We start from the raw sequence: 16263 nt of genomic DNA on the forward strand, positions 1-16263 counted from the left end.
ACTTGACCACTAGCAATTCAGAATAAGCTAACAAAAATATTAAATTTAAATACCTGAACTTACCATATAAAAAGAAAGTGTACTGTAAAAAATAAGAAATTTCAAGTTCATGTCATAAAATTTTATAATCAGCTATTAACATTCTCAATACAAACTAAAACATCTCCTAGAAGTTACTGAAATGAAATAATCCTGGTTACATTACAATTACCAACCAAGTTTAAAATGGTACATATGGGGCTAGAGAGATGGCTCAGCAGTTAAGAACACTGCTCTTCAGAGGTCCTGAGTTCAATTCCCAGCACCCACATGGTGGCTCACAACCATCTGTAATAGCATACAGTGCTCTCTTATGGTGTGTCCGAAGACAGTGTACTCACATACAGAAAAATAAATAAATCTTTTAAAAAAAATGTGTAACCACCAACTGGTGCAGCCCATTTAACAACAAATGCCCCTATAAACAGTGGAACAACAGGTATTTGTCACTTCAAATCCTGAAGCCATAAATGGTACTGCTAGCACACTCCTCAGTCTGCCACAGTTCTCAGAGAGGGCTATGAAATTTAGTGAAACATTCAGTTGTCTAATTAAAAATATCTAAAAGCAAGAGTTTCAGAACAGTCTGAAAATAAACAAAATTTAAGCGCAAGTATCTATTGTAAGTAAATTCATGCTTAAGCCTAGATCAGAATATTAATGCTTAATACAAATTAATCCTGAGAACAGAAAAGCAGGAATATGCCACCTGGTTCAGCATTATCAGATTACACACTCAAACTATGTTGAGAAGAAAATTACAACCTTTCACAGCCTTAAAAAGGAAAGGAAATGATAAAATCTTGGCTGCGTAGACTGGACTGCGACTTACAGAGTACTGCCTTAGCTTTCCAGCTCAAGGATCACAAGCTTAAAATACATTTTTTTCTTATGAAAAAACTGGTCAGTGTGTGTGTGCGTGTGTGTGTGTGTGTGTGTGTGTGTGTGTGAGAGAGAGAGAGAGAGAGAGAGAGAGAGAGAGAGAGAGAGAGAGAGAGAGAGAGAGAGAGAATATGTGTGTGTGAGTATAAGGAAAAACACTATTCACTCCTCAGCTGTGGTATCACACACTTTTTAATCTCTGGTCTGGGCATTAGTGAACTGTGCTGTCTGTCACTCCCCTGCACTGCTGGCCTCAGGGCTGGCACTGCTGGCTACAGGGCTGGTACCACTAGGACCCATCTGCTGATAGCTCTGGTCACTGTGAAGCATTCTCCTTGGCTACTTTCTTCTCTCTTCTGTTATAGATAGAAAATGAATACTATGTAATCAGTTAATATATTCTGTGAAATAAAACCGTAGACCACAAAGTCAGTGTGTCTAAGCCAACAAAACAAAACAAGCTCTAAGCCTTCAAAACAGGTGAGGCAAGCATTTGGGCAACTTCACACAAACGCTGGTTGAGTAATGGCTTCGCTGGGCACCAGACTGTAGGTCAAATTCTGTAGAACTCAACTTGTAGGTCCCCGACTTTACAGTAACTTTTACTGGATTGTGGTCATGTCTGGTCAGAGTTGGAAAGCTGTCTGAACATTGTGGCTCAGAGGCCTAAAATATGCACCAGATGGCCCTTTAAGAATAAGTTTGCCAACTTGTCTAGAAGGTGATTCCCTCATTTTCCTTTTTTAAACATTTTTATGTTGGTATTTAAAGATATTTTGGCATGGGACTAACTGTTGGGGTGGTAGACTGTGAGAGAAAGCCTGTAAGGTCAAGCTAAAGCTAGAAGACCCAGGGCCCCTGAAGGAATGGTAGGAGCTTTGCCTGATCCCAGCACCACGCCCCTGCCAGGTAGCCACAGCCCCCCATGGAGAGATTTGTGGCCATTAGTCACATAGAGGGAGCACCACCCCGCCCCACTCCACCACGCCTTCCCACATGTAGATGAAGCCTTCCTAACCTCTCAGACCAAGCCAATAGGAAGCACCTACTGTCAGACCCCAACCCACCCCAAAACTATATATAAGATCCTATCCAGAAGGAATAAAGGTGTGAGAAGTACGCCTTCATTGGAGTGCATCTGTCATAAGAGCTGTAACACTGCCAGGGAAGAGAACTGCTCTCCTGAAACCTTCTCCAGCAGAAGCACCCCTGCACTGCCCTTACTGGCTAGGAGCTCAGCCCTCCTCTGGTGAGTGCAGCCAGTGCTGTCTTGGAGCAGCAGCGGTCACAGCAGCAGCACAGGCCTGCCCCTTTCCCCTTCCCTTGCTTGCTCACTGGAACCCTCCCACCTGGCCTGGCCAGAGTAGCCTCCGGGATACAGGAGGCCTACACTTGAGGTTATAAAATAACTTTTCTGAGGGTAAAATAATACTAGGTCGAATAACATAAGAGATTTATAAATGGGTTGAGTGGGTCCAAATAACAGTAGGGAGGTGGATTCTTGATATATTGCTTAGGTGTATTCTATGGCAGTACGGCAATTTGAATACGAATGCCCTCAACAGCCTCAAGTATTCTAATGCTTACTCAAAGGGAGTGGAACTCTTTGATAGGTTTAGAAGGACTAGGAAATGTGGCCTTGGGGGAAGCATGTCACTGGGGACCTAAACTTTATTTAAAAAAATAAAAAATAAAGACAGATTTCTATTTACCAGGAACCTCCCTTAATCTACTACTCACAAAGGTCAGCAGCGGCAGGCATCTAATTCCTGGTCAATCTGAATGGCCTGTATCAGTTCAAAGACCCTACCATGCTGACTATCATATAGAATCTTTCTGTGTTTCTGACATTTTGCTCTTCTGTCTGGCCTTTGAGGGATAGACTTGGCAATTTAACATCCAATAAGTCTTTCTACCCATGGAAAGATCTAATGAGGTGAATTCACTACACAATTACTTACATTTTGTGCTGAACCCCAGGAAAGCCTCTGTTTATTCAGTAGCAATCCTTCTGTTTAGGACAAAGTCACCAGCACTGTCACTGGTGGTGGGAGTAAGCTGTAGGGGGGGACCTTGGACCTAACAACTAGTATCCATGGTTAGGGAGAACTTTAAAAGGTTATCTTAAAAAATATAACAGAAAAATAAGACAAGACTTCAGTGAGAATATCACTAAAGATAAGTTAAGATCTAACAATAAGCAATGTGAATATGAAATAGTCCTGGATGGAAATAACCATCACAGGAGCAGAAAAGATCATATGAAATTCTATCAAACATGCAAAAGAAGGCAAATACAAAAGGCACATCCATGTTGCAGGATTTCTTATATGGGAGTAATAGAGACATCTGGTAGAAAAGGTTAACTGAGAGGCATTCAAGAGTTTCCTGAATTTTACATAACATCCTATGTTTAAATCTTGATCTTGTTCATATACCAAGAAAACAAGTAAAATTATATATGTGTGTTTAATTATGTGATGTATGATTATATATATATATACACATATATATTATGTATATCTATGTATAATTGTTACATATGGAGAAGTTACTTCCTATATGTAAACTAGGCATCCATTAAAACATAAATAAAAATTAAATGGTGAAAATGCAGACAATAGTAAAATAGAAAATTATAGGCCATTTGCAAAACAGGAAAACAAACTCATTTTATAGATAAAAATACATCATAACTAAATTGACTTTACTCCAGAAATATAAGAGGAATATAATATTTTTAAATCTATATAATATCTTTCGATCTTAATTATAATTAAAATGAATAGGGTAAACATTACAGTAAAGACTTAATATATACAATTTATGTGATAGAACTCAACATGTCTGCATGACGAGAGTGTCTGGCCATGCTTATGGCTGAGGTCTGGAAGCTGACGCAGGCATCTCTGTCCTATCACGTTCCACTGGGGCAGGACTGATTTTCTTTTTGCCATTTTCATCTTACATTGGCAAAAGTAGAAACTGTCGCCCGCATAAAGGGTTATTCTCTTCTAAGACTGTTTCTAGTAGGGAAGAATCAGAAACAATATAGATTTCTATATCAGAGACCAGAGGAGCACAGTAGAGCTGTGTCCTCGCAAGGGACTAATGATGGCTATAAAACGATCAGGAAGACTCCCATGGACCGCTATGAAGGCATCTTTACCATGCTACCTTAAAACAGTAAATATGGATATGCATGTGTGTTTTACTTAAAAAAATAGAAGAGTGGCAAAAACTAAATGTTTACCAACAGGGAAGACAGAAAAAAGGATAAAAGACAGATTGTTCCTATTTTGAGATCTTGAGGACACATAAATGAGTAAAATAACAGTAAAAATAAATTAAAGTGGGAAAAAGCAGTATTCTCTAAAAATAGAGAAATGAAATAAAACAAATGAGCCTAATTATATGGTAGTGTATAGGCAGAGAGGGATTACTTCAAGTGACAATAAGAAAACAGCATATCCCTCCAAGGATATTTTCTAGAAGTAAAACAAAGTGCTTTCTATAGAGCTCATATTCTCATTTTCAAATTATTAAGATTATAAGATGGGCCAGGGGGATGGTTCAGCACGAGCCCACCCACCCGCCCGCGGTCAATCCCGGAGCCCAGGGTGTCTCTGAGCTCCACGTGCACGCCATAGCACATACATGCTTGCTCTCACATGCACATCACAAGCAAGCATGCACACAGTAACAATAGATAAAATTAAACTTTGAAATGAAATAAACAGAAGATTAACGCAAACAAGCAACTACTAATGTCACTGAGGGCCTAAGGTCTTCAGTGTGAGAAACAGTTGTGCAGAGCTGAGGCATCTGAGGGGACAATCCGCTGTGCATGTGAGAATGCTGTGCGCTTCCACACAGCGGAGTGATGAGTGCAGAAGGCACTGAGAATCCCTGTCACGGCAAGGCCTGCCTGAGTGGATAGGAGCACCTACTGATGAGGTTCTGAACTGAGCTCTGCATGAAAACACAGCTGAGAGCTGACTAAATACTGAAGGTAAAGTGTCAGCTGCTGCACACGGATGTGTAACAGGAGCAGGTAGCTGTCACATGGCTTTCATCCCATCGGAACTCTTATGAAAGATATAAAAAGCGCATGCCATGTTCATCAATCGCAGAGAAGACAACTGGAAGGGAACGTGACACTGAGTGCTGAAGGTGAACAACTCCAGTGAGCTGCGAGGCACGCTGAAACGAATGCCATGTTCCCTGAGAAGCAAGCAAAGCCCAAACTCATGCTGAAGGCTCTGTTGTGTAAGGATGGGGCTGGGGAGCATGCCTCGCTCGACAAGAATTCATGTAACATGAACTGGGGCCAAAATCCTACCAGAAGCTTAATCTAATCCAAAGGATTTTCTTCCAGTAAAAAGCCAGTACAGTCTTTAGAAACACATATCTATAGCAAGACAAGCATTTGCTGCTCTACAGTCTGAGCCAGTCAAACAATAAGGAACAATCGACCCAGTCTAGTAAAACATAATTTGATTTGGAAAAACCTGCAAAAATAGGAAAACAGTGTTTTGTCCTTTCTGCTTTAATTGCCACCTAAACCCCTGAAAATGACTCTACCCTCCTCCCACGGAGGCAGATGACAGAAGAGTCTTTAACCAATTTTGCTTGCTGACCACCTATGCAAATAAAGTGGTTGGTAACGCTGTCTGACTGACTGTGACATCACTCAGCACGAATGCAGTGCACCATGTTCTAAAACAGACATGGAAGCCACTTCTACAGTCACTCCCCCAGCACAACCTCAACTGCTCTGCACTCTCTCTAGGTGGGAATCTTCTTCAACATGTACTAAACTCCCTCCTGACGTATATCAGAACACTAACAAGTATTGACAGAATTTAAAACTCTAATTCTCTGAAAATAAAATACATGAATGTAATGGTTTTTTATCATATCTAGTCCCCTTGGTCCCTCCAATCTTTTGAACAAAGACAAAGGAGAAAAATTCACTACGTGGAAAGTGCTTAACTTGTCATAGAACTGAAAGAAAAATGACCCAGCCGCCACACTACAACAAAGAAACTGAGGCCAAGAAAGAAGCAGCATTTTGCGCAGTGTTAGTCACAATATTTTAATTAAATTGGAAAGTAATTTGGGGATCTCTATACCCTTTAGTCGGCAATTGTCTGTTTTCAGAATAAAAAGAAAAAGTATCATCATAAAGTTATTTACTAAAGTAAAAAATATAAAATAAATTTACGACTTATATTTTATGGTATATTGTATCATCATCAAATACATTTGGTACTAGTTTTTCAATTCTTCTTTATTATGTTTTTTTACTTTTACTGTCTTTAACTATGTGCAAGGATGTGTGTGTCTGTGTGGGGTACATGCAGGTGAGTACGTTATCCTAGGAGGACAAAGGCAAGAGGCCAAGGATACCCTGGAACGCAATTGTGGAGTTGTGAGCTACCATATTGTTCTGGGAATCAATTGTCGTACTGTGGAAGAACAGTGCTGAACCACCTCTCCCCCTATAGAACTGTTCTGTGCTAACAACAGCAACACACTAAATACATAAATTACCCCCAAGCAATTGGTTTCATGAATATTGATGGATTTAAAATTCTACACTATGTCTATTTTCACCAATTAATACTATCAAATATGGTAAATACACTATGATATATAAAAGCAAAAGAAAACACATAATGCTGCTATAGGTGAAATTCTAAAACAAGCCCTCAGCCTTACCTCATCTATCAGGGAACTTTACTGAAGTGTAACTGCAGATGAACTTGGATCAGTCAGTCTTGAAACACCAGATTTACCTGGTACAGTAACCCAGAGTAGATTTCATCACACTAGTAACAGTCAAAGTAGACTCCTGTTGTTTTTTGAAAGCTGAAAGAGCCACTTGAGAGTAATTTAGATCACTTACAAGAGCAGAGACATGACCCTCTCTGGTGACCAGGAAGGAAGCCTGGCCCTCACTCCTAGGATCACAAAGAACCCCCTTCTGCCAGCCTGTCGACTGACTGAGGCAAGAAGCTAACGGGAAGCTAGCTGCTTCGGAGCACCTCCAGATGGGTGATAGTTTCTGTGTTTTGAGACCCAAAGCAGAAAACATTCCACTAGCACAACTTATAGAACAAGAAATAATGAAAGCCACCAATTTTCAGCCCCTAAGCTTGAGATAAAACTCTCTGAATATAAGTTAGAAAAAATGGTCACAAGTGGCCATTTTCCACTTTTACTTTCTGAAGATTCAGTTTGTTTTCTTGTAGAAGAGAACATAGCCACTTTTAGACTAATGTCATAAATATTTATTGATAATTAAAATTACATTTCTACCTAAAATATAGATAAAGAGGAAAATGTTTTCTATCTTCAACTGTTGAAAATAGTAAATGAAATTCTAAGAGTTGCCTTTTTGTGACAGAGCTGCACCTATACAACCAGTCACAGGGCTGTGCTGGCTAATTCCATGTCAACTTGAACAAGCTGTAGTCATCTAAGAGGAGGTAACCCTGATTGAGAAAATGCCTCCCCATAAGACTGGGTTATCAGGCTAGAGAGATGGCTCAGCAGTTAAGAACACTGACTGTTCCTCCAAAAGTCCTGAGTTCAATTCTCAGCAACTACATGGTGGCTCACAACCATCTATAATAAGATCTAATGCTCTCTTCTTGTATGTCTGAAGACAGCTACAATGTACTCATATAAGTAAAATAGAGAAATACATCTTTGGGGGGGGGGGGAAGACTGGGCTACTGGCAGGACTGTAATTTCCTAATTAGTAGAAAAGGCCCAGCCCATTGTGGGTGGTGTCAGCCCTGGGCTGGTGATTCTGGATTCTATAGGAAAGCAAGTGAGTAAGCGGGACAGTAAGCAGCACCCTCTCTAAGGCCTCTGCACCAGCTCCTGATTCCAGGTTCCCTTTAAGTTCCTATCCTGACTTCCTTTGAAACTGTAAGTGAAATACACCCTCTGCTCCCCAGGTTGCTTTTGGCCATAGTAGTTCATCACAACCTAGGGGCACACGCCTAGTATTCCCAGTATTCAGGAAGCTGAGACAGAAGGATCGTTAGATAGAGAGCAGACTGGGCTAAATATACCAAGAAAAAGCCTGCAGTGATTTGAACAAGAAATAGCCACATACACTCGGGCATTTGAACATGAGGTCCCAAATTGGTGGGGCAGTTGGGGGAGATTATAGAACCTTTAGGGGGTGTGGCAGTGTTAGAGGAGACAGGTCACTTGGGGCAGGTTGTAAGTTTGCAGCCTCGCCCCTCTTCCAGGCACACTCTCCACGTCCTCCATGATGGAAGGTGACCAGTGAGCCTCCTGCTCTACCTGCCTGCTCCATGCTTCCTTGTCATATACAATCCCTCTCGGGAACCTAGGGAGAACCAAATCTTTCTTCTGTGAGATGCTTTTGGTCAAGCTGTTTTATCACAATAATAAATTACCTAATCAATGTCCGGAAGGAAGGAAGGAAGGAAGGAAGGAAGGAAGGAAGGAAGGAAGGAAGGAAGGAAGGAAGGAAGGAAGGAAGGAAGGAAGGAAATCACAAAGCCCTGCACGAAGTACTATATATCTATATAATCTAATACTAGATAAATGAGATTTTAATATAAAAATTATGCTTACACAAAAAGACAACAAGAACATACATAAGGTATCTCTGAAATGACAAATGTTTACAGATACCTTTGAAGATATCTTAGTCAAATATTGTCCTATTTCTGACAAAGGAACAAAAGATAATAAGAAAAACTAATAATTATTCTAATACCTTAGAAAATAAACATTGAACCTACAGTATATTACAATAAGTGACAGCATCAATATATGATGCATCTTTAGTAGATAAGTATGTCACAGAAAGAATAATTTAGTATATTTTGAATATTTTCAGAACTTGGATAGAAAATATACATATTTAACAAAAACAGACAACACAACAGTAATAATTTTTTTCACTTATTCAAGAAGCTTGACAATTTTATATTCTCCAGGAAAATTATCCCCATACAGTCTGGACAAAAAAAGAAACAAAACAAAACAGACTTTTCTACATCTGAGTTCATGTGAAAAAAAAAATCACCAAAAAACAGCCACAATTACTTAAAAGATATTCACACTAAGACTCTGAATGCTGCCTAGAGTTCTCTCCTAAAATTCTGCTTAGCATTCCTGAGTGTATCACATTTGATAACTAGTATGTTTACTAACAAGTACTAACAAGTTCAATAACATGGCAATCTAGCCAGGAGGGGTGGCACACACCTTTATTTTTTTTTTCATTTTTTTATTTTATTTTTTTTATTTACATTGCAAATGATTTCCCCTTTTCTGGGTCCCCACTCCCCGCAAGTCCCATAAGCCCTCTTCCATCCCCCTATTCTTCCATCCACCCCTCCCACTTCCCTGTTCTAGAATTCCCCTATATTCTTGCACTGAGTCTTTCCAGAACTAGGGCCCACTCCTCCATTCTTTTTGGACATCATTTAATTTGTGGATTATGTCCTGGGTATTCAAAGTTTCTAGGCTAATATCCACTTATCAGTGAGTGCATACCATGATTGATCTTCTGAGACTGGGTTACCTCACTTAGTATGATGTTCTCCAGCTCCATCCATTTGTCTAAGAATTTCATGAATTCATTGTTTCTAATGGCTGAATAGTACTCCATTGTGTAAATATACCACATTTTTTGTATCCATTCCTCCATTGAAGGACATCTAGGTTCTTTCCAGCTTCTGGCTACTACAAATAGGGCTGCTATGAACATAGTAGAGCATGTGTCCTTATTGCATGCTGAAGAATCCTCTGGATATATGCCCAGTAGTGGTATAACAGGGTCCTCAGGAAGTGACATTCCCAGTTTTCTGAGGAACCGCCAGACTGATTTCCAAAGTGCTTGCACCATCTTGCAATCCCACCAGCAGTGGAGGAGTGTTCCTCTTTCTCCACATCCTCGCCAACATCTGCTGTCTCCTGAGTTTTTGACCTTAGCCATTCTGACTGGTGTGAGGTGAAATCTCAGGGTTGTTTTGATTTGCATTTCCCTAATGACTAATGAAGTTGAGCATTTTTTAAGATGCTTCTCCGCCATCCAAAGTTCTTCAGGTGAGAATTCTTTGTTTAACTCTGTACCCCATTTTTTAATAGGGTTGTTTGGTTTTCAGGAGTCTAACTTCTTGAGTTCTTTATATATATTGGATATTAGCCCTCTATCTGATGTAGGATTGGTGAAGATCTTTTCCCAATTTGTTGGTTGCCGATTTGTCCTCTTGATGGTGTCCTTTGCCTTACAGAAACTTTGTAATTTATGAGGTCCCATTTGTCAATTCTTGATCTTAGAGCATAAGCTATTGGTGTTCTATTCAGGAACTTTTCCCCTGTGCCCATGTCCTCCAGGGTCTTCCCCAGTTTTTTTTTCAATTAGTTTCAGATAAAATTGACTTTCAACCTAATGTCATCAAAAGAGACATGGAAGGTCACTATTTACTGGTCAAACCTGGCACACACCTTTAATCAGGAAGCAGAAGCAGGTAGATCTCTGTGAGGCCAGCCTGCTCTATATAGTCTACATAGTTGAGGGAAGGAGGGAGAAAGGGACAAAGGGAAGAATGAAGGAAGGAAACAGCTAGAATTCTGTGAGATATAATAATGGCAATAGGTGTATTTTCTAATGTCTGGACACCACAGACTAGGCCCAGCAACACACCAGCTAATAAATTACCTAGACTCATCCACAGACAAGTATTGAAAACCAGAAACAGAAATCAAAAAAGGTTGAAGGCAGGTTTAAGTCCCCGGACAATTCATAAGCCATATAAATACGTTGTTCCTTCAGTTCAAGTATCTGTTTTCAACTGACAACAAAGGCATGAGAAGACCAGAGTGACAGGAGCCACAGTAGCTGGAAACCATGACAAGCCAGCTGCTTAGCGGCAGCAGAGTTGCTTTAAGGTTCCCCTCTCCCAGAAACATCTCAGAGAACCAATTAACAGCAAGGGAAATAATTCAAAGGCAAAGTTTAAAATAATTTTTAAAATTATTAGCAAGTACCATTAGGATAATTATCACAACTCCTCTGCTAGGCAACAGCTAGTTAATCAACCTAAATTAGCACATTTACACATTAGAAATTTTATGTTTTTTTTTTCATAACTGAGATTCATCTTCTCCATCCTTTTTTATATCACTCCATTATCCATACTGTTTTAAGTTAATTCTGCTTCTTCTTAGACTTGGTATAATTTCATCATGTACTTTATAAAAGAGTCTAGGAAAATACAACAGTATACTACAACCGGTATTTTATTCATGTGAGGAGGCGTGCACACAAGTACACGGGGAATTGCTAAGCTCTCACCTGTGTGCGCATGTGGTGAGGGCAGAGGTTACCTGAAATGACCCGAACTGTCTCTCCTGAGACACAGCCTCTCACTGAGCCAGTTTCAGCTGGGCTGCTGGGATGACAAGACCCCAAGTCCCACTTGCTCCTGCCTGTCTTTATCCCATGTGCTAGAGCCACAGGCAGCATATTTGGCTTTAAGTGAATCCTGGGTGTCTGAACTCAGTCTGCATGCTTGAGCTGCAAGCAATTTACCCATTTAGCCATCTTCTGGGCCCAAGATACTTTGTTAAAATTACTTTTCTTCAGTGATACTAGAAAATAATGGTAATCTATTCTACGGTGAATTATAAATTGCACATTAGCTCCACAAAGTAAAAATAAAACATGTATACACACATACACATAAACACACTCCAAAAAAGAAACACCTCTTCATCAAGATGGCTCTAAGGGAATAATATAGCTCTTCTACCTGAGACTGCTCTGTAGGAAAGACAGCAATACAAGAAAAACTGCTGAAGTTCAAAAAGCTGCCTGTGACAGCCTTCAAAATGCACCAATAAACCTCACTGTCATTACAAAGAAAGGAGGAGAAAAAAACAGAAAGCAATGAAGAAAAAACGTATAATAATGTCTGTCTGCTGTCTGTGGTGAAAAAACACTGGCCAAAGCCAACTTGGGAGGTAAAGGTTTGTTTCATCTTACAGGTTACAGTTTATCATTGAAGGAAGCCAAGGTTAGGAGCTCAGGAAAGAACCTGGAGACAGGCCCTGGAGCAATGAGGCTCGCTGGCTCGCTTCCTCTGGATTGTTCAGCTACTTTTCTGATGCAGCCCAGGCACACCTGCCTAGGAACAGCACCTCCCACAGGGGGTGGCTCCTCACATATCAAATAGCAAGTAAGAAACGGTCCCCACAGACACACCTACAGGTCATCTTGTTTGGATGATCTCTTGTGAGCTGTATAAAGCTTGTCTTTGTAGCTTCAGTTTGTAAACATAACTGCTCCATCACTTTCTGACTGGTTTAAAAAGGAGATGGATGCCTAGAGCAAAGCAGGAAGGAAAAGGCAGGAGTAAGCACTCTAAGAAAGAAACAGGAGGCAGGAGATTTGACAGAAGCAAAGGAAGAAACATGTGCTGGTACTGAGGAGAGGTAATGAGCCATGTGGCATAAGGCAGATTAGCATAAACAGGTCAATTAACTTATAAGAGCTAGTTGGGTACAGGCCTAGGCTAATGCCAAGCTTTCATAATTAATACAAAGTCTCCATGTCATTGTGAGCTCGCAAGTTAAAGACAGTCTGGAGGTACTAGCTGATCAAGACATTTATCAATTGATGTTTCCTCTTCCCTGGTGACGTCCCATAGACTTGAGTTTGTATCACGTTGACAAAACTAACGAGCACAATGTTCAAAAGTAAAATAAAGAGAAAAGTTCAGTGTTTTAAGGGGGAAAGTCATTTCCTTTTGGATAAAGAATGGCAGTTTCCTTTAGTGAACAAATATTTACTGAAAACCAAGCAGTAACTAACCACAACTAAAGGCTCTCCTCACTACTCACAGTGCAATGGGGAAACAAGCAATCACAGCAATATTTGTAAGTAATATAGAGAAAATTAAAGTAGAAACAAAGGGGAGTGCAGGGTTACTGCTCTTCTAAGATGGTCACATATGCGTAAAGACCTCCAAAAATGAGGCAGTGAGCCTGCAATGACCTGGAAATAAGCACTTTTCAGGCAAAGGAGCAACATAGGCGTAGGCACACAAAGGTGCAGGCGCAAATGTGCAGTATCCACATGTGTCATCTACAACTCATTTTTGGTATTTCTGATACTGAACATAAAATAATATCAAAATTCTAGTGTAGTGGCATCAAAATGATGGAGAAACACAAGTTTGGTGGTTTCGAAGGCTTCCTCCAAGGTGCGAACTAAAGCTCAGCATACCTGAGAATTGTATAAGAGTCAAAGTGGATGGAGCAATACAATCAAGAGGAAAGGACTTTATCGGATTCATAACAATACCAGGTGTTTAATACAGATGACAAAATAAAGTCAGTGAGTTAACACAAACAATAAAGCTGGTAAGGGGAAGGCTCTTGCAAGGAGTCCCAAAGATGAGATGGCTAAAGGCTCTGTAGTTCGTGATGCTCAGATGGTCTTAGGAGAGGGACATGGAGGCCACCTGCATTGAAATGGCAGTGAAGAATAGGAGGGAATGAACATAAAGGGAAGCATGGAGCTGGAGAACGAGACATGGCTGAAAGGTATGACCTCTGTGATGGCTGAGTGGAAGCTTGCGGGTGTACTGTGTCTTTCAGAGATAGAGGGATGGGGCTCACACACGCAGAGCTGACAACATCACACACACTGACTGTTTTCCTTACTTTAAAAAACTGATATTTTAAAAAATGAAATTGAATCTTGTTTTCAGAGATATAGATTTTAACAGAGGTATTTATAGACAGACCATTTGTTTTCTTATCAATAATTTCATTTGCTCCAACATGAAGGGACCTGCTCTTAGCGAACTGCTGACCACACATTAATTTTAATGACTGAAGTGGAAAGTGTTCCTATCAGGAAGCATGAAGACAGTGTGCTCACGGAAACCCACGCTGCTCCCTGGCATCTGCGCTGCACTATTAAACCCAATGGCCTTCCGGGTCCCAAGTGTACTGAAGCTTTCTGTTCTTAAAACACTGATGCTCACACATTGTTTGCTTTGGATATTTCTAACATTGAACCAAAAATGAATAACAAAATCATTAAATAACTAAAGAAACGTAAGTGTGATGGTCAGGGTGGTTCTTGTCCAAACCTTGGGAAAAAAACAAAACAAACAAAAAGGCCTCTGCCTCCCCCTCCTCCACCACACACAAACACACACACACACACACACACACACACACACACACAACACACACATACACACACTTCAGCTGTTTTATGTTCGAATTTAAAAGATCCTAATAATGCAATTACTAAATAATCTCAATGCTAATTACAAATAATTTATTTTTAGTAATTTAGAAAGGTTCTACTTCTGTATTTTTGTTTGTTTAGTTCACTGGTTTTCTTTCATCTTGTTTTAAGAAGTGGGGTTATATAGGGTCTTACTATGTTGCCTAGGCTGTCCCCCCCCCCCAAATTCTAGACTCAAGCAAATGTCTCGGTTTCCTAAATTGCTGAGACTACAGGCACTGTGTCTAGATTAGATCTTTAATCTTGTGAGAAGGGGTCTATGTATGCGTATGTGCCTGTGCGCATCTGTGCAGCAGGCTTGCGCCCATGTATAGAGGCAGACGATCACATCAGGGGTCTTCCTCAGTTGTTCCACACCATACCTTCTTTGAGACAAGCTCTCTCACTGAACCCAGAGCTCACCTATTTAACTAGACCAGTGTCAATCAAACCAGCCTTTTTCTGCCTTCCGAGTGCTGGGTGTGGAGTGTGGACGAAGTCCTGATTGAATGTGTACTGCTGACATGAGCGTGCCCAGGAAAAGGGCACTAATGCTTCAGACTCTAGGAATGGAAGGGACTTCCACTGACCAGAGTACGAATGGGCAGAGTGTAAATGTGAAAACATTCTAAAACCAAGTGCAAAAGGCTCCTCCAGCAGCGCCCTCCCCTCTTCCTTCCAGGATGGCTTTACATCCTCCTGACTGGTTCCCGCAGAGTCCTTACTGAGACTAGCTAGCCCGGCTCCTCACAGGCTGCCATGCCTGATACAATGCTGAGTATCAGGGCTAGGGGTCATCTCCACAGAAGCACATGCTCACTGCATCCCAAACTTTAGTTCCTTCAGTCTCTTAAGCACCTTCTTCCCTGTGCTCCCAGTCTGGTTCCCAGCACCCTGCTACACAGGCCTCAGCAGCAGGGATCACAAGCAAGCACAACTACACTCAGATGTTAATGTGGTATGTGGACCCAACTCAGGTCCTCAAAATTATGTGGCTAATTTACAAGGACAGCCAGCTTCACAGCCACAGGATTTGATTTTTGTTAGTAATTGTGAAGAGTAACTATCATATCAGAAGCAGAGTACTAATTTAGAGTTTACTATTGCTTTGAATTTTAAAGTGTCTTTATATAAAATCCTTTAAATTCAACAGTTTATAATTTCTGGATCTCTTTAAATGTTGATGAAAAGCTAACTTTCTCATTGTTCCATACAAATCAACATTTAACCCCATTAATTTCTACATGAACTCAAAAACTAATTAGGTGGAACTGTTTTAGAGAAAAATTCTAAAAGGTTTTTCCTAATTTTTTTTCATTTGAGTAGCTGTTGAGAGAAAACAGTGCAAACTTCATTTTTACTCGGTATTGAAGGTGAAAATGAAGTTCTAGAGAAAGGCTAGTAAAATACTGACTCATATTTCATCTCTGCATTTTAATTTTCTTTTGTTTTAAATATTTAGATTTATTTATTTTCAAGTGGATGAGTGTTTAGCCTGAATGTATGTCTACGCACAATGTACATGCCTGGTGCACTCTGAGGTCCAAACTGGGTGCAAGATCCCCTGGAACTGAACTTAAAGATCGTTTGGAACCTGGATGCGGGTGTTGGGAACTAAATTCAGGTCTTCTGGAAAAACAGTAAGTGCTCTTAACCACTAAGTCTCTCTCTAGTCCCTGCTTTGTTTTCTGACATGGGGCCCTTGTGTAACTCAGGTTGGCCTCTATCTTGCTACACAGCTGATAATGACCTTGACCCTCTGGTCCTCCTGCCTCTACCTTGGGAATCCTGGGACTACATGTGGGAGTCTCCACACCTGGCTGTATGAGATCCTGGAGATCAAGCTCAGGGCCCTTGGTATGTAACCAAGGAAACGGCACCCCCTCTGAGCTCCTGCACACCTTTATCATTCAGAAATTCGATATTTATTAAATGTGATATTTTTAATGGAAGGATCAGCCCTCCGGGGACTTACACATGAGAAAACTAAGAATACTAAATGAGATTATAACAAGGAACTGATATGTGATATAAGA

At 40.5% G+C, this 16263-nt stretch overlaps 1 protein-coding gene across 1 annotated transcript in view; it reads right to left on the minus strand.

Moving 5' to 3' along the window:
- The window catches only part of Arhgap32 (Rho GTPase activating protein 32), a 237638-nt gene that overhangs the window by 119265 nt on the left and 102110 nt on the right, over positions 1-16263 (minus strand). The window lies entirely within an intron of this gene.

Source organism: Apodemus sylvaticus, chromosome 7, assembly GCF_947179515.1.
Source record: "Apodemus sylvaticus chromosome 7, mApoSyl1.1, whole genome shotgun sequence".
NCBI lineage: Eukaryota > Metazoa > Chordata > Mammalia > Rodentia > Muridae > Apodemus > Apodemus sylvaticus.